Source organism: Columba livia, chromosome 5 (genome assembly GCF_036013475.1).
Source record: "Columba livia isolate bColLiv1 breed racing homer chromosome 5, bColLiv1.pat.W.v2, whole genome shotgun sequence".
NCBI lineage: Eukaryota > Metazoa > Chordata > Aves > Columbiformes > Columbidae > Columba > Columba livia.
In genome coordinates this window covers 360,549-378,931 of record NC_088606.1, presented here as the reverse complement: position 1 = coordinate 378,931, position 18,383 = coordinate 360,549, and the positions used below count along the sequence as shown (strand labels likewise).

Sequence of the window (18,383 nt, the reverse complement as noted above, 5' to 3'; positions counted from 1 at the left end):
CGTCCCCAGCACAGCGGCCCTGCCCGCGGGGCACCCCCCTGGCAGGCTGTGTGCCCCCGGTGTGCCGGGCTGACCCACCACTGCCGTGTGCGCCATCCGGAGCCGGCACAGCCAGCCCCTTCCAGGAGAAACAAGGGCAAGGCGGGTGCTACCGCCTCCCCGGGCACTCCAGCCCCTCAGACCCGCCGGTGCAATCCCGCCTAACTCCTCAAACACACATGGTGGGGACATCAGGTCCTCATCACCCATAAGGCCGACCTGCTGGAAAGCAGCATTGCAGAGAAGGACCTGGGAGTTCTGCTCGACAACCCTGGGTCAACAAGGCGCCTTTGTGGCCAAGAGGCCAATGGTACCTGGGGTGCATTTGGAAAAGTGTGACCAGCAGTTGCAGGGAGGTGAATCCTCCCGCTCTGTTCTGCCCTGGTGAGGCTGCGTCTGGAGTCCTGTGTCCAGTTCTGGGATTCCCAGTCTGAGAAGGACAAGGAATTACTGGAGAGAGTCCGGCAGTGGGCTACGAAGATGCTGAGGGGTCTGGAGCATCTTTCTGATGAGGAGAGACTGAGAGAGCTGGGGCTGTTCAGCTGGAGAAGAGAAGCTGAGGGGGGATCTCCTCAATGTTATAAATATCTCCAGGGTGGGTGTCAGAGGATGGACCAGACTCTGTTCAGTGGTGCCCAGCGCCAGGGTGAGGGGCAACGGGCACAGACTGAAACACAGGAGGCTCCATCTGAACATAAGGAGAAACTTCCTAACTCTGAAGTGCCAGAGCCTGGCCCAGGCTGCTCAGAGCAGGTGTGGAGTCTCAACCACCTGGACCCACCTGTGCGATCTGCTCTGTGACCCCGCATGAGCATGGGGGTTGGACTGGATGATCTCCAGAGGTCCCTTCAACACAAACCAGTCCGGGATTCTGTGATCATCTCACCCTAGAAATCCTCCTCTGTAGATGTAAACTACAGCTATGCCTGTGAAACAAAGCGTGCTCTGAAAAGGCAGCGGAGCCTTGGCAGAGTGAGACCACACTTAGAACTCAGATATCCTGCTCCGTGACAGCCCACGCGTGCAAATGTCATTTCAGGATCAAGGCTCTAGTGTAAAAAACACACTTTGTACCTTAATACCCAGCATTACTCCCAAAGTTTGCACCGCTGGCCAAACCACAGGTTGAGGAGGGGACATGGCACAGGGCAACGCAGCTGCAGCTGGAACCCTGTGCTCCCACCTGCACACTGCTCTCCCCACTGCTCTGTCCTGCACCGTGCCGTGCTGTCCTGCACCGTGCCATGCTGTCCTGCACCACACCATGCTGTCCTGCACTGTGCCGTGCTGTCCTGCACCGTGCTGTGCTGTCCTGCACTGTGCCGTGCTGTCCTGCACCACACCATGCTGTCCTGCACCGTGCTGTGCCGTCCTGCACTGTGCCGTGCCGTCCTGCACCGTGCCGTGCTGTCCTGCACCGTGCCGTGCTGTCCTGCACCATGCTGTGCTGTCCTGCACCATGCTGTGCTGTCCTGCACCGTGCTGTGCCGTCCTGCACTGTGCCGTGCCGTCCTGCACCGTGCTGTGCCGTCCTGCACTGTGCCGTGCTGTCCTGCACCGTGCCGTGCCGTCCTGCACTGTGCCGTGCTGTCCTGCACTGTGCCGTGCCGTCCTGCACCGTGCCGTGCTGTCCTGCACCGTGCTGTGCCGTCCTGCACCGTGCTGTGCTGTCCTGCACTGTGCCGTGCTGTCCTGCACCATGCTGTGCTGTCCTGCACCGTGCCGTGCTGTCCTGCACTGTGCCGTGCTGTCCTGTACTGTGCCGTGCTGTCCTGCACCGTGCTGTGCTGTCCTGCACCGTGCTGTGCTGTCCTGCACTGTGCCGTGCTGTCCTGTACTGTGCCGTGCTGTCCTGCACCGTGCTGTGCTGTCCTGCACTGTGCCGTGCTGTCCTGCACCGTGCCGTGCTGTCCTGCACTGTGCCGTGCTGTCCTGTACTGTGCCGTGCTGTCCTGCACCGTGCCGTGCTGTCCTGCACCGTGCTGTGCTGTCCTGCACTGTGCCGTGCTGTCCTGTACTGTGCCGTGCTGTCCTGCACCGTGCTGTGCTGTCCTGCACTGTGCCGTGCTGTCCTGCACCGTGCTGTGCTGTCCTGCACTGTGCCGTGCTGTCCTGCACCATGCTGTGCTGTCCTGCACCGTGCCATGCTGTCCTGCACTGTGCCGTGCCGTCCTGCACCGTGCCGTGCCGTCCTGCACCGTGCCGTGCCGTCCTGCACCGTGCCGTGCCGTCCTGCACCGTGCCGTGCTGTCCTGTACTGTGCCGTGCCGTCCTGCACCGTGCCATGCTGTCCTGCACCATACCGTGCTGTCCTGCACTGTGCCGTGCTGTCCTGCACCGTGCTGTGCTGTCCTGCACTGTGCCGTGCTGTCCTGTACTGTGCCGTGCTGTCCTGTACTGTGCCGTGCTGTCCTGCACCGTGCTGTGCTGTCCTGTGCTGTACCATGCTGTCCTGCACTGTGCCATGCTGTCCTGTACTGTGCCGTGCTGTCCTGCACCGTGCTGTGCTGTCCTGTGCTGTACCATGCTGTCCTGCACCGTGCTGTGCTGTCCTGCACCATACCGTGCTGTCCTGTGCCATGCTGTCCTGTGCCATGCTGTCCTGCGCCGTACCATGCTGTCCTGTGCCATGCTGTCCTGTGCCATGCTGTCCTGTGCCGCACCATGCTGTCCTGTGCCATGCTGTCCTGCACTATGCCACGCTGTCCTGCACTGTACCACGCTGTCCTGCACCACGCCATGCTGTCCTGTGCCATGCTGTCCTGCACTATGCCATGCTGTCCTGCACTATGCCACGCTGTCCTGCACTGTACCACGCTGTCCTGCACCACGCCATGCTGTCCTGTGCCATGCTGTCCTGCACCACGCCATGCTGTCCTGCACTATGCCACGCTGTCCTGCACTATGCCACGCTGTCCTGCACTGTACCACGCTGTCCTGCACCACGCCATGCTGTCCTGTGCCATGCTGTCCTGCACGCTGTGCTGTCCTGCACCGTGCCATGCTGTCCTGCACCATACCGTGCTGTCCTGCATGCTGTGTTGTCCTGCGCCGTGCTGTCCTGCACCACGCTGCCATGCATCACGCTGCCACGCACCGCGCTGTGCTGCACAAGGTGCCGTCCGCTTTCACGAGGACATGTGTGCTGCTCCACAGAACTGCTTGGTTTAGATTTGCCACGTCCAGCACTACAGGAGAAATGCACTGTGCCCGCAGAATGTGAGTGATTCTTCTGATTCACATGGTAATTGCAATGCTGCTGCACTTTCGTCTTGTATCCTTTACCTCTCCACATTCTCAGTATAAATTTAGGAAGAATCACTGACCATCACGCATGGCCTGAGCAATGCTGGCAATGAGCAAGTCCAGTCTCTCCATGGCATTCCAGGTCTCGCATCCTGCTGGCCACAGCTTTGCTCCTCATTATTGTTATTTATTTATTGTTATTATTTAAACTTTCCAGATGCAATTCAAATATAGTCACATGATCTGTATATAGGCCTCTAATGCTTCTTGGAAGAAATTAAGCTTATTCAGCTCAGCTCTTTATACTCCTCAGTGAAACCGTGGAAGATAATAACACAGCCCGTGTGTGAGCAGCAAGGGGCTGTGATGCCTGAACAGAGCTGCTGCGGATCACGTGGCTGAGCAATGCAAGCAATCAAAGGGCATTTACCTAAGCAGTTTATCTTTTACTCATTTTTATATACTGCACAATGCTACACTACTAAAGTGCATTTTAAAACTACTTTCCTAATTTGTTCCTTAGAAATTAATACAATCTTCATTTGGCACTAGTACGTAGCTGTAATTATCCATCCGGAGCTACTGTGTATTTTTCCATGTTATTTATCATGTTTTCCTTCTATGAACAGAGAAGAACATGGGGATTGCTTCAATCCACAGAAGGTGTTTGTTTGCAGAATGCTTCTTAAATAAAATAAGTTAGAAACAGAGTGTCTGACCCAGGGCAGCAATGGGCAATAATGAATACAACAAAAATGTGAGTCCTGGGGGAAGTAACCTCTCCTTTCCGGCACTGCATCAAATGTCTACAGGCCAGGCTGCTCCAACACGGGCAGAGAGCTGGAGCGCGCTCTGCTTTCTCTCGGGCGTGCAAGCAGAGTCCCCGCGCGGGACGGCAGGACAGACGGGCACCGCGCCACGACGCTGCCGTCCCCACGCCTGCACGGCCAGGGGTGTCAGCCAGAACACCTGTCCCAGAGGGTCCCCGTACCCCGTGCTTTCAGCAGTCAGAGGGGACACCCCAAGGCCCCGCGCCACAGCAAAGAAATACACACCTCCTCCTAAGCTGGCAGCCTCTGCAGAAATGTATTTTACTGTAAACCTCCCACCTTGCACGGAGAACTGCTAGGTACTGCGATTTTTTATGGTTTTCTATTAAATTTTTAACAGCTCGTGTTCAAGAGCATGCACAACCCCTCTACTATTTCCAGTAGCTTCTCCATGCTGACAGGTTTCAGGAGCACGGCGCCTCGGCATGGACGCGGCCCCGCAACCTGACACGCGTGGTGCTGCCCCACGACTGACGCGAAGCGAGATCCTACACCCGCAGCAGCCAGGGCAGCGGCACAGTGAGCGCGCCCGGAGCCAGGAGCACCCGAGGCGCCGACGGCCCTGCTGACGGCACAGGGATTGCTCACGTACAAAGCCTACCTAAGTATGTTAGGTGCCCGTGTGGAAGAAGGGCTGCGCTGCCCACGCACTGGTCCTCACCAAGGACGCAGCGAGACAAGAAGCCGCGCTCAGCCCCCGCCCCGGCACAGCTTGCGGTGGTTCCGGGGTAAGCGCTCCACTGCAGCACTGCTGGAGGTGCAACAACTACAGCCTGAGCGCTGAAGTTTTCTGAAGAAACTATTAAAAAAACCAAACCACTGCTTTTACCACCAGGATAATATGAAAGCGTTGCTCTGCAACTTTTAATTGCAGAAACAATTGTGAGGGCAACAGCTGGGCTGAAGAGCCATTACAGCAAGTTGCTCACTGTGGGAGCACAGTATTCACCCATCGCCACATGCACACGAGCCTGTGCACGTACTGCTGTTTACCAAACCATGCGCTGAAACATCACCTTTCTGTCTGGAACAGGAGCAAACCTTCGTATCTCAGACAATCAAGGAGATGTCACAGGGCGTCCCCACGGGCACTTCCAACATGTGCTAGGTCCTGACGGAAGAGCTCCTCGCTGCTTGTCAACTTGGGGATGCAGAGAGGGGATGTGTAAGTGGGGCATCTGCGGCGCCCATCTGCCGTAAGAGGGGGGCTCCATGCAAGGCAACAACAAGGACTGGAAAGGAGACTGTACCCTCAAAACCAGTCACTAAATGCAGTCCTTCCCACGTTCCTGGGGACAAGGACACATCTGGAGTGACCCAGTCCACCACTGCTAAGGGCACCATCGATGAGCAGCAGGGAGGGTCCCCGTGTGGGCGCTCTGCTTGCAGAGCCCCTGCAGCACCATGTCACCCAGAGGGCCAGTCCTCTCCATGTACGCCCCACAGTCGCAGTCCCCAGGCACCACCGCTGTTCCCAGCCCGTGTGCCGGCTCCCTTCGCACTGTTACCCGCAGCAGGGCACACACACAGCTCCGACACAGAGGAGCCACGGAGGTGCAGCATGGAGCTGGGGAGTGCAAGAAAACCTCTCGGGGATCCAAACCACAAGGTATGAGGCCTGAGTGCTGCCAGACCCACAGGTGACACTGGGAGGAAAGGTCATAATCTGGATTTGCTTGCAGCACATCCCCAGCCCCACACAGGCCATGCCAGAGGACCCTGCACTGCACCTGTCAGGACATCTGCCATCGTGCACCGGCAAACGCTGCTGGAGCCTGAGCTGGGGACTGTGCTGTTCTTGCCTCATTTCCTCACACTGTATCAGTGAAAGACGCTCAGTTCTCTGTGCCAGCTTGCACAGGGTCGGTCATGGCGTTTAGGGACATGCTGCTCTCCTGACCAGGGTGCCATGGGTCCGCACACCCTCCAGTATGCCAGCAAACCAGGGCGCTGGCTCCGGGCGCGGCCACGGCCGAGGCTCGGCTGGCAGGGCAGGCAGCGGCCGCCGCTCCGGCGCTGCCGTGTGCAGCCCAGCCCGGCCCACGCGAGCAGCCCCGCGCGGACGAGGTGCAACGCTGACGTGTCAGGAGGAGCCCCGAGCACAGCAGATCTGCCCACAGCACAGCACACCAGCTCTGCACAGTGCGGCAGAGCTGAATCATGGTCCCCAATAGAAGGATCTCTTGAGAAACACCACGTACCCAGCAGAACCACTGAGTCACAGCTGACAAGGCGATAAATCCTGCTCGCCTTACTCAGCCCTGCTCCCACAGAGCTATATCAGGGGGTCTTTACATAAACTATTTTAAAACCACGTCGGTGAAAACAAAAACAAGGCAGCTACCAGAGCACTGGCAGTGCTGCTGACTGTACGTGCCTTTCTTTGCTGGGACAAAGACCACACGTAGCGGGCGAGCTCTTCACTCTGGCTAAAGCCCAGGAGTTTGACCCACACCTCCGCCACGTGCAGCAGAGCATCTCTGTGTCGCTTCTCAGTGTTGTTAAAGAGATCCCATCGCAAACCCTGGGACCAGCGGCACTGTCACCAGGGTACTGAAAACAGATCTGGGGGCTTCCTCTCAGTCTGACTGTTTCTACTGTGCCTTTTCCTCCTTGCATGTGTTTCCCCGAATGCCTGCTGTGTTGCAGTCAGTCCTTCTGCCACAGAGGCGCCCAGCTGGCACAGCCACAGCTCACTGCCATGGGCTGCGGTGTCACCTCAGGTCTCCTGCCCCTCTGTCCCCTTGGCCAAGCACAGAGACTAGGGAGTACAGAGAATTAGAAATAAATACCCAGGGAATATCGGATACCTGGCAATGTAACAACGCTGAGGCAATGGAAACTGAAGAGTTCTATCTGTCACCAATACAAAAGAAGTCCAACATGCCTGAACAAAAACTTCAAGGGGAAAAACAAGATATTCCACTTAAAAGTAAAGCTAGCTAACCATGTGTTTTCATGGAAGTGTTTTGCAGACGGTTCCTGATGAGGAACTTCATCCAGAAGAGAAACCTCAAAAGCAAGGCACTGGACATGGGGTTTGCAGCTTCAAATACCCAGAGTTAGCACTGGCCACATGCTACACAATTAGCAAGCCGTTCACTGGGGTTCCCATTGTCACTCAATTCACCATTTGACAAATCACCTTTGGTATTATCCAGCCTGCTCAGGGCAAATATTATTTGTCGAGCGATCTGTTCCACGGGAACACAAGCGGGGCCGCCCAGCCAGGCCACAGGCACGGGTGCCCATGCCGCACCCCCAGCTGCCCGGGCAGGGGACAGCGGCGCAGCGGACGGGGACACGCAGGCAGGGAGCCCCTCCACACCACGGAATCCCTCAGGCCAGTCAAGAATGGGACCATCCTGCAGCTAAAGCAGCTGCCCTGTAAACCCGTGCATGGCTCCCGGCCCCACACCGTTTCACCTTTGCTAGTGCAGCCTGGACCCAGGGGCCGGAGCCACCATGGGGCACAACGCCTGTCCTGGGCCGCCGGGGCATGAAGGGCCCCGGCCGGGGGCTCCAGGCCAGGACCTCTCTGAGAGCTGCCCCTTCTCCTTGCCCCATCTCTTCCCTGTGAATACCGATCCCTGTAACTTCTCTTAGCTCTCCAAGAACCATCAGCAAGAGCTGCCACAGAAAATGAAATTATTGTCTTTCCTAATTCATGGCTTGCTGCAGGCCAGTCAGACAGCCATACTACCACCACCACAACCCAACGAGCGATCCCTGTTGTTGTTCGGGAGGATCTCAGAGGTCTCCATCCCTCCTCGGGAGCCCCACAAGACCTTCGCTTGCTCCAGAGAAACGCATGGACAGGCAGCCTGACCCCCGAGCAGCAGGGAGGTGTGTGGGTTCTTAGGACAGCCAGGAACTGGGGAACTGCCTTTCACCCCTGGTTCTTAACACTGTTTCCAAAGCAGGACCTGGACAGCCATTCCCACAGCACGCGGTGAGCCGGCTGCTCAGACCCGCTCCTCCGCCGGCTGCCGACGGGGAGCCCGCTGCCACCCCGCTGAGCTCCCCCGGCTCGCCAGGCCACGTCCCCCGCCCTGATCCGCGGGACGGGGCCACCGGCCAGAGCTTCCACACCAAAGGCACCTGCCAGCTCCCCAACCTGCTACACACCTGAGCAAACCACAAGTTACTTCTGCGAGATCTGTTATTTTGTTTTCAAAATGGTTTGCCAAACTTCAGGGTACCAGAAGGTATATCTGACTAATGAGAAGGAAATGTTTCTATTTCATTGCAAAGTACATGATTATTTGATGTATATTTCTAGAAAGAATGGTTCGCTCTTAAGCAACAAAAACCTTATACTGGCTTGGATTTGTCTTTCCAGGCTTGAGCATGTCTGCAGTGTTGCTTCTCTTCAACTGTACTTCCTTCTGCTTTCCATCTACAGGGACAACTTGCTTTTATTTCCAAAGCATTTTAGGCAACTACCTCAAGAATAGTTTTTATTTAAAACACACACACACCCTTAGCACAAAACTCATCAAATAGTGTCAGCAAGCACATTTTAATAGCACAATATTGAAAAGTAATTTTACTACTAGCTAGAAAAGTCTGAAGACTGCAAAGGATATATTTAGATGTGTATAAATAGATAACAATGATGTCTGGTCAAAGGAGTACAAATCTTCCCTAATGCATGGAATATGCCTGGCCCAAAATGCTTCAATAGCACTTAGACAAGCCTTTTCTATTTGGCTCAAGTTCTGCAGGCCCATTAATAGCAAAGCTATTAGAATGATTTTCTGGACCAGCTGCTTGCTCAGAGAATATTCAAAAGATTGCTCTATACAACTGAACCTGTTAGTGCATCTGAAAGCATAGGCAATATTGATCAGCAATGGAAAGCCATTAGCTCTCCAGTGTCTGAAACATCTCCACGTGCCCCAGCAGATGGACAAGCCCTCCAGGCACCTCGGGGTGCTCCATGTCCGCAGGGCGCTGCAGCCTGCAGGCACCCTGGCTTGCCAAGCCCGTCCCCCCGCACACCTGCCTCTGCATCTCCTCAGCCCGGGGAGAAACCGCACGCTCAGCCACTGCAGCGGCAGCACCCCGGGAGGTCTGATGGGGAAGATCTCGTTCCTTCCTGCCCTGCTGCTCTGCCACAGTTCTTCTCGGGTTCCCCCTGCTTTGTCCCACACACCCAGCCAGCCTGGTTCCTGGGTTGGACAGTCACTCCTTACCCGTCTTCCCCCGCCTTACAATTGCAGCCTGTCACCATTCATACCTTGTTGGAAAACACGAGCCTCTCCAGACAATAAGAGTTGTACAAAAAATGCAAACCAGATCCTGGGAACCACAGCGCTCAGCCCTTCTGGTCACAAATGGGACCGGAGCGCTCAGCCCATCAGCCCTGGCTGGACGGGTGGCAGGGAGCCCGCTCCTGCAGCCCTGTGTGGTTTGGGAGCCTGAACTAGTTCAGCTTTGAACCTGGACTAGGTGCCTGAAACATGCACGGTTTACTTCCACTGACTGCCTTGCTATGATAAAACCAGTAATTGCTCTTTCTGAAAGCAGAAAGGAGAGCTAATATGCCAGGAGAAGCATCTTAGTGAGGCTTGTGACTCCAGGCCTAACTGGCAAGCTCTGCTGTGCATTTTGATACAGTCTTACGAATTTAAATGCATTTATTATGCCTTTAAACAAATGCATAATCCCTTGAGTACAGTATATATTTAGAAACGTAGATCGGGAAGGTGTTTGGGCACTGAGAACACTCAGGCTCTGGTATGGTTCTTTGTGCAGAATCAAATCTGACTCCCAGATGAGCAGAGCAATCACCAGGCCCTGCTCTGGAGCCCGCCGGCACACCTCCCCTGCCCGGACAGACCGCGGCAGCGAAATGAAACCCACGGGCTGACAGCAAGGCAAAGCTGTACACAGCCCACAGCGTTTGGGGAACGTCTCCAGGCTCCCGAGGAGCCCAGCCAGAGTCCCCGAGGCAGCACAAGGCACACACAGCCCCGAACACCCGGGTCCAGGGCAGCCCACACACACGAGCACGCAGCCCCGACGTACCGCGGCAGAACAGTCCTGGCACGCGGGGTCAGTTTGGTCATCTGCACCATGCTCCTGGACACACCTGCAGCCAGGATCGGTGCCCCAGAGCCAGCCAGGGCCCCTCCATGGACAGGCAGCCACTCACAGACATGCAGCAGTAACCAAAATGTCTCTAACATCCCAGGACAGGTCCATCTCATCTCACAGCTTTGTTGTCTGGCTGCCCTAACTCAAACAGGCCCGGATATGCCAGCACTCATTCCAGGATGCTCAGGAGGAACGAACTGACACCACGTTGCTCTGGGAACACATGAAATGTAAGCATGGGTGGGAAAAGCCACTGTCAATGCAGCACGATGACCAAGGCACAGGGACTGCTGGCCTGTCCTGCTCCGTGACAGTCAGCTGGAGGCTGTAAAGGGCTGGGCTCAGCTGGAGGCACCCAGGCTTTCCCACCTCCAGTCTGGGGGATTGGTGAGGTCATGTTCATACCCACAACTAAAACATCCTTCTGCTCTAGACACCCAACGCAATGAGAAACAGTCCCTGCCCCAGAGGCACGATGGACCAGGCGAGAGAATGTAAAGGAGAGGAAACAGCGGTGTTAGTGCCACAGGTAGAAACGAGAGAGGGAAGCGCTGACATTAACTCTCATGGCAGACCTCAGCACACTGCAGACCCCTACACCTCCCAGTCTGCACTAGCAAGCAGCAACACTGGAAGGGGCTTCATAAGTGCTTCCAGCCCAACCATGCATGTGCCCCCTGAGGCGCGATGGCCCCTGAACTGGGCCTGGGCCTGGGCCTGTGCATGCCTCCCATCTGCTGGCATCTCCTCCGCTCCAGATGCTCCCAGGAGCCAGGACATTTATGTGCTCCTGACACCAACATGGCTGCGAGGTTTCCACTGGCCCCTCTAAAACTGCAGTGCCATCTCCCCTAACAGGAATCTTCCAGCAGGAAAGAAAGGTTTATCTTGTCCTACATTTGCTTTCCTGTGGATGAGAAGTGTTCACTACAGAGGATGGAGGGGAGGGGAAGCGCATACGTATCCTTGGAGGCTGGGGACAAGCGGCAGCCCTGCAGGACAGAGGTGTGTGCCTGGGCGAGGGCTGCAGGACGGGGTGACCGTCAGGAGGGCAGGGGCTGGGAGAGAGGAAGGCGGAGAGCCGCGGATTTCCCTCTCCCTGCGGAAGAGCCGAGCCGGCCGCGGCCCCGGCGGGAGTGCCCGGGGTGGCTCCGCCCGGCTCGGGCAGCGCCCGCCGCACCCGCGGCACCGTGCGGGCGGAGGCTGCGCTCCCGGGGCTGCAGCCGCTGCTCCGCCGAGGGCCCGGCCCGGCGCTCCCCGCGCTGCCCGGGCGGCGGCAGCAGCGCCGCGGCGCGGAGGGGGCGGCGGCCGGCGCGGCACCGGCGGCCCTGCGGCTCCTCCAGCCCGGGCGGCCGCCGGCGCCGTCCCGCGGGCAGCAGCGGCAGCGCGGCCCGGCCCGGCCCGTCCGCGGGGCACCCGCCCCGCCGCGCAGCCTCTGCGCAGCCTCCGCGCCGCTCCGCGCCCCGCGCTCCCCGCGGCCACCGCCCTCCCGGGAGGGGCGTCCCACCGCCGCCCCCGGCCCCATCCCCATCCCCATCCCCATCCCCGTCCCGGCGCCGCCCGCCGCGCTGCGAGGCTCGCCCTGCCCGGGCCGGCTCGGGACCCCGCCGCGGCCGCCCCCCCCCGCGCCCCGTCCCCCGTGAATAAGTACCGCGGGCTGCAATGCAGATGGAGCCGGGCACGGCAGCCCTCCGCAATTACCTGGCGCCTCCCGGGGAAGGACGGCGTCCGGAGCGCTTCCCCTGCAGGTGCGGCCGGGCTCCGGCGGGCTCCGGGCTCTGGCGGCAGGCAGGCTGGCCGCCTCTCCGCCCTGTGCCGGCGCTCACCAGCCGCATCCTAGAGCGGCTTCGCGGCGGCGGCTGCCCGCGGCCGGGGCGGGCAGGGCAGCCCGCGCGGACGGCCCCATGCGGCGCGGCGGCGCGGCTCCGGCGGCGGGCAGCGGCAGGCAGCGCACATGCACACACGCACAGGCGGCGGCAGGCGGGAGGCGGGGGGACGGCGCGGGGCACGCAGCGGCGCAGCCCGCCGAGCCCGCTCGCATCGCCCCGCCGCGGGCAGCCCGCTCCGCGCCCGCCGGCCGGTGACCTTGCCGTGTACCTGCGCCAGGTTAATCCTTCCAAAGCGCTCCCGCTCCGCGTCCCGCTGCGTAATCCTGCGCGCCGGGGCGCTGCCGCTGGACGGACGGAGGGACGGGCGGGCGGACAGACACGGGAGCGAGGAGCGCGGCCGCGGTCAGCCTCGCCGCCGGGCCGGCGTCTCCCGGGGCGGGGGCGGCGCAGCTACAGCGGAGCGGCCGGCGGCGGGGCCATGCGGGCCGCGCCGGGCGCGCTCAGGAGGAGCAGCCGCGGCGCCGGGCGCTGCGGCGGGGCAGGGCGGGGTGCTCGGTGCCCGCGGCTCGCCCCTCCGCGGCTGCTGCTGCGCCCATTCTCCGCGCCGCCGGCTGCCGCCTGGCCCCGGCCCCAGGCAGCCGCGCCGCTCGCTGCAGCATGGAGGGAGCCGCCGCCTCCCCCGCGCCGTGCAGTGCCGTGCCGCGCCGGGGCGGGCTGGAGGAGCCGGGCGCCTCCCCGCCCCGCCGCACGCACGGCTGAGCCGCAGCCCGGCCACCGCGCAGACGTGTCGCCGGGCCGTCCCCCGCCGCGCCGGGCACGGAGCTCCGCTCCGCCGGGCGGGACCGGACACGGGCAGCGACACGGACACCGGCACGGACGCTCCTCCGCCTGCCCCGCTGCGCCAGAGCCGTGCTGCGGCGGCGGCTCTCGGGGAGCGCCCGTCCCCGCCCCGCTCTCCGCCGGGAGCCCCGCGGGGCAGAGGTGCTGGGCGGCGGCCGCTGCTGCGCGGGGACCGGCGAACCGCTGTAGTCCTGCGTGGTGCGCTCGGGCTTTGACCTGACTATTTGTCCGGCAAATGCGCTGGCAGCGTTAGCCCGCGGCGCCGGGAGCAGACACGCGAGGGTAAGAGGCAGCGGCGGGCTCGGCTCTGACCTGCATGGTGAACTGGGTTCTGCGCGCCCTCCCGCAGGCAGGCAGCCGGCAGCTGCCTGCGCCCTGCCCGCCGGACCCGTCCGCGGAGCGCCTGTCTGAGGACACGGGCCCTAACACCTGACTTGTAGGAGGGGATGATCCTGGCAGGAAAAGGAAAGGCTGGGTTATCTTTGGGGTCAATAAATTTGGGAGCTTTTAGGGATTTAGTGATCGTTACCTATCTACGGGGGGACGAGAGTGCATTTCATGCTACAAAATACTGACACCTTCCTATAATGCTCTTTTGTGAGAAAATGTCGGTAATGTTGCCAGAAGCAGAGCAGCAAGAGGAGCTCTGCCCGTAGAGCCTTGAAGAGGAGCTACTGAACCTTGTCAGCTGCCAGTGACCCTGCGCCTGGAGGGAGGCACACGCCGGGCGATGGGCCCCGTCTCCTCGGACAGCCTCCTGTTGGGACGGCAGGCAGCTGCCTGCGCTTCTGGAGCTGCCCAGGTGTGCGTCTTCTCCAGCCTAAGCATTCGGGATGCTGCCTGCAGCCAGACCAGCACGCAGGGTGGCTGTTGCCACAGGACGCAGGGGACAACTCATCGACTGCTCTGTGCACTCGGAGGCGATGGAAGCAACGCTGCCGGGACACGCTGGCATTTTGCTGGGAATGGATGTGGGGGAAGCCCCATCCCAGAAAAGGAAAGAAGCAGTGACAGTCCTCACACCTCTCTGCTGACACTGTGCAAAAGGTGTTCATGCCCTGGGATGCAATGTCTGGCATATGTGGGAGTGAGAAAAGGGAAGGCAGCAGTGTTCCCAGGCTCCAGTAAGTCCATGCAACCTGAGAAAATTGCTCTTCTTGCAAACTTTGAAATGAAAAGGGAGTTTTTGTGATCTCCACAGCAGCGTGTGACCCTGGTCTAGGGAGGAGCACACGTCCCAGAGCAACAGCCATCCTCTGGTCTCCCACCAACCTCTGAAGCTGCCCAGAGCCTGGAGCCAGGCTGGGTTTCTTAAGTTAGTGTTGATCTCCATGTCCCAGCTGCTATTTCGCGGAGCTGGTTTGAGTTGTTACAGGAGCAGATAGGGTAAAATGCTGGCAGGAGGGAATGACTCTCAATCTTCTACTCTCTCGAGGGAAAGCTCATGTCAGTAAGCTGATTTTACTCGAGTTGGCTCTGCAGATACTCTCCCTAACACTCAGTTCTAGCACAGTTGTCCTTTGGAGCTGGAGACAGTCTTGTGCTCAGCCCCGATTCAGCCTTCACAGCATTGTCTCCTCCGGAGAGAACAGAGACAAGAAGATGCTCCATGGTAAAACATCTGTTATCTTGGCTGGTATCTACCAGATTAGACAATCTTCTTGGGCTTCATGTTCAAGCGTTCGCTGCTTTGTAAGTTCTCTGCGGTCCCAGGAGCAGGACAACCAGCGCGATGGTGATACCCGCTGTGCAGCTGGCATCGGGAAAGGAACCAAATGTCTGAGTACAGCTTTCCTGGTGAAAGGGAAATTAAAAAGCCCTGTGGGAACTCAGTGGAAGCTTGTGCTCAGAGCCATGTCTATTCTAGAGGGGATATCGGTTTGCTGCTGTCCAGCACAAACACACCATGAGGACTGGTGCAGTACTGCTCTGAACTGGCACCACTACAGCACAGTCCAGAAACTCTGTGTCCTTACAGACAGCTACAAGAACACCCTGCACTCCAGCCTCAGCGGTCTGAGCAAGGGCTGCTGCAGCTTCTTTGTCAGCCTGAAATCCATCTTGGATGTGGGGTTGAAATGGCGTCACTGACTTGTTAATATACCCAGTGGAGGACCTGCTCCTGTCTGGTGTGTCTGGGAGTGCAGGGAGCTGCGGATGTGCTGGAGAGGTTGACTCCCCGACGTGTGGACAGCCAGTCAGCTCACCGGATCTGCCTGCAGCGCTGGCTCTGACTTTGTGTAGTCACAACATGTTCCTTCCAGCCACGTCCCCCTGCCCCCAGCCTTGTCATCAGGCCGCCCCGGGGTGCTGTCCCGCAGCAGCGACGGGCAGCTGCTGGGCGCTGCGGTTGAACGCGGGGCAGCTGTGGGGGCGGTGGATGCTCTTGGCTGTGATCTGCTGCCAGAAAAAGCCGCTCCAGCTGTGGGCGATCGTGTGTGCCCCCTGCTGGGAGCACAGCGTCAGTGACACGCGTGGGCTCGGGCTGGGGACCCGCGGGGACGATGCTGCTGGGCCGCACGGCTCTGCCCGGCTGGCCCGGCCCCGCAGGCTCTTTGTGCTGGTTTAGCCGGGCACTCACCCAACGCCGAGCAGAGCTCCATGGCTGCTTACTAACGGGGGAAACCCAGCAGCTTTCAAACAGTAGCAGTCAGCAGTGCATTTTGTTCCATGTCAGAGCACATCAAAGCAAATTCTGGACCCAGACTGAAGTGACAATGTGTGACTATTGTGCTGTTGCAGGTCTTATCCTGAAACCATTCCCATCCCTCTGGTTTGCTCCTCTGCTGTGGTCTGTCCCTGGGGCGCTCCTGGGTGACACCGAGGTGGGACTTTGCCTGGACGCTCCCTTAGAGCTGCATCTGAAGCAGGTAGCATCCTAGGGAGTCACCACCAAACTGCTGGGCAAGCAAAACTAAACACTTTTATTGGGGCAAGAAAGGAGAAATACCTCTTTTCTGGCAGTGAGGTGGTGGTGGCTGTGCCAGGGTCTGAGGGAGTGACTACTTAGGGATGCACCACTCTGCACCGAGCAAAGTGCTTTACAGTGGCACAAGCAGCCCTTTCTCGCTGGGCACCTCCGAGTGCTGATCCAGCGTGCTGTGTGTACACCCTAAAGGAGAGCGACAGCACTGCAGCATCGCGCTGACAGCAATAGCAGGTGGCTGCGAGCAGTAGCATCCGTGCTAAAACTCTACGACAAGAGGCAGTAAATGTTGCTCTTTAAGATAGGCTGTTGTACCTCATCAAAAGGTATTTGAAAACTGCAGTGTTTACTCATCCTTACAAGAAGAAAATTCAAAGCCTTAATAACTGAAATGTCAAGAGCCGCTCCGCGCGGAGTGGATCCCTCCACAGACACCTGGCAGCGGGCAGCGCTGCGGGCAGGAGCGCAGCACCAGCCTCGCCCTCCCCGAGGAGCAGCCAAGCGTGGCGCCTTACCCTGCTCCTCATTTCCCCAGGGCTTTTTCTTCCATTTTAAGTTCTTTAGTCTGTAAGAGGGGGGAGCTGTTGCATTGTACAAAAAATGGCAGAGACGGCTCCTACCAGTTCCTGGGCACCACAGGCTGCAGCAGGAGGTGGCAGCCTCCTTGTCCGCCCGGCGAGGCTGCAGCGAGCGCTGGCGCTTCCCGGAGCCGCGGAGCACCCAGCTCGGCCCTCGGCAGCCGGGGCAAGCGGTGCATGAATCTGACCTCGGCAAACACGTTATGGGATGCCCCTTCCTCAGCATTAGTTCTGATTTTATTTAAGGTGAACTTGTATTGCATTTCTGTCCAGGGTCTGTTGGCGCATGGTAAAGCACCAGCACAGGGGGTCCCTGCTCTGCCGTCCCTGCTGCGGCACCGGGTCTTGGACCCAAACCACCGCGGGCAGGAGGGGCTGGCGCTGGCCTTGTCTTCAGGTGGACGCAGTTCATCCACTGAAAGCAAACCAAGTAAAGAGATACTTAATAGCCGAAGTGCATATTTTTTACAATTTTTAATCTATAAAAAAAACCAAGTTCAACTTAGATTTAAATTCATTATTACAGTAATTGCACTATCTTGATCTTTTAACAGATGTGCTTCTTAAGGAATAAAATAAAGCAGGGATATACTTTGGATTTTTTTGAAATCTCCTGCAAGATTATATTAACATTTCTACCAGTTGGTACCTGCCTTTAAAAGTTTTATATCTTTCAGTACGTTTTAATTGGTAGATATAAGCTGGAGGACTGACACCTCTAGGTGTCCGTCAGTCACCTAGAACACGCAATGATTTTGATCACACAAGCACTTTTGTGTCTGGGAAATTCCTTGAGGCACAACCGAGAGGAGTTTGCGATGCCATGTACCGCGAATGCTGCGGGCAGCGCTGAGACGGGCACGGCCGCAGCACCGGGCTGCACGGCGTCTCACCCGGCGCTGGCTCCGCTCACCGGGCTGTGCGGCCGCGTCCAGCCCTGCAGCCCGGCTGCCCCACGGCTGCGCCCCAGCTCCCAGAGCACAGAGCGTTTGACTCAGTGTGCACGGATACAGGAGCGGGAGCAAACATGGCTGATGGACACCCTAAACATGAAATGGGAAGAAAGAGATTTATCACAGGGCTGTAAAACAAAAATAGAGAATAAGCCCGGTCATAATTTTAAAAAACGGCCTACCCCAAAAAACCCGTTACCTGAGAAGGCTGTTTCCTTCTGCTGGGTTTCATTGCCACCTCCAGGCCATGGACAAGTGTTCCCGGGCAGGCAGGGACCGGAGCGGTAGGGAAGGCCAGGGGGCAATGCTGATGCACGTTGGAGCTGGGCAGAGACTAAATGAAAGGAGCAGGCTGCCAACACTGCGAGTGACCCCATTTTTCCAGCTGTAAATGGACATACAGGTACTTGTGGTTCTGAGGCGGCAGACCTTGCCTTCAGCCCACACGGCCCTTTTCTTGGTGCAGAAGTGCTTTGTACTTGCCCGTCTTGGCTAAGCGCTGGGTGGGAGCTGGAGCAGAGCAGAGGTCCTGGGAAAGGACTCAGTGCTGCCGTGCATCGCTGCTTCTGAAGAGCTGGTTTGGGGCCCTGAATTCCTTCCTCAGAGGGCTGAGGATCCACGGGCAGTGCTCACCTGTTGCTGAATGTGGTCTCTCAATGGGAGCACAGCCAGGCACCCGCTGGGCTCCCCCGACGCTGGAGCTCACAGCGCTGGCTGCAGGGTCGCCTCGCCTGGCACGAGGGAGCTGGGGGTTCTCCCAAGTGGGGGCACGCACAGAAGGATCGGGAGGATGATGGAGAAATGGTAGGAGTCTGCTGGAGAGGCCTTCGGTCCCAGCTGGCAATCGTTGAAGCCCACGTACCCCCAGCTGAGCAGAAGCGTTGGTGCTGTGCAGACAAGACGGGCTGCACCTGGCAGAGAGCACGGGCACCCCATCCTGCGTCACCAGGGCTCAGTGTCACCAGGGCTCCGTGTCACCAGCGCTCAGCGTCACCAGGGCTCAGTATCACCTGCCTTGCTTGTTTCACGGCGCTGAGCAG

The 18,383-nt window shown here is 58.7% G+C and overlaps 1 protein-coding gene across 3 annotated transcripts in view; it reads right to left on the bottom strand.

The window, feature by feature from the left end:
- LRFN5 (leucine rich repeat and fibronectin type III domain containing 5) overlaps positions 1-12,875 on the bottom strand; it is a 47,440-nt gene extending 34,565 nt beyond the window's left edge. For 2 of the 3 annotated variants that reach the window (XM_065062993.1, XM_065062991.1), the window contains exon 1: positions 11,919-12,875. The gene's annotated coding sequence lies outside the window, so the exon portion shown is untranslated. The remainder of the gene's footprint in view (positions 1-11,918) is intronic. The other variant, XM_065062992.1, reaches the window with a different exon arrangement.
- Positions 12,876-18,383: the final 5,508 nt, after the last annotated feature.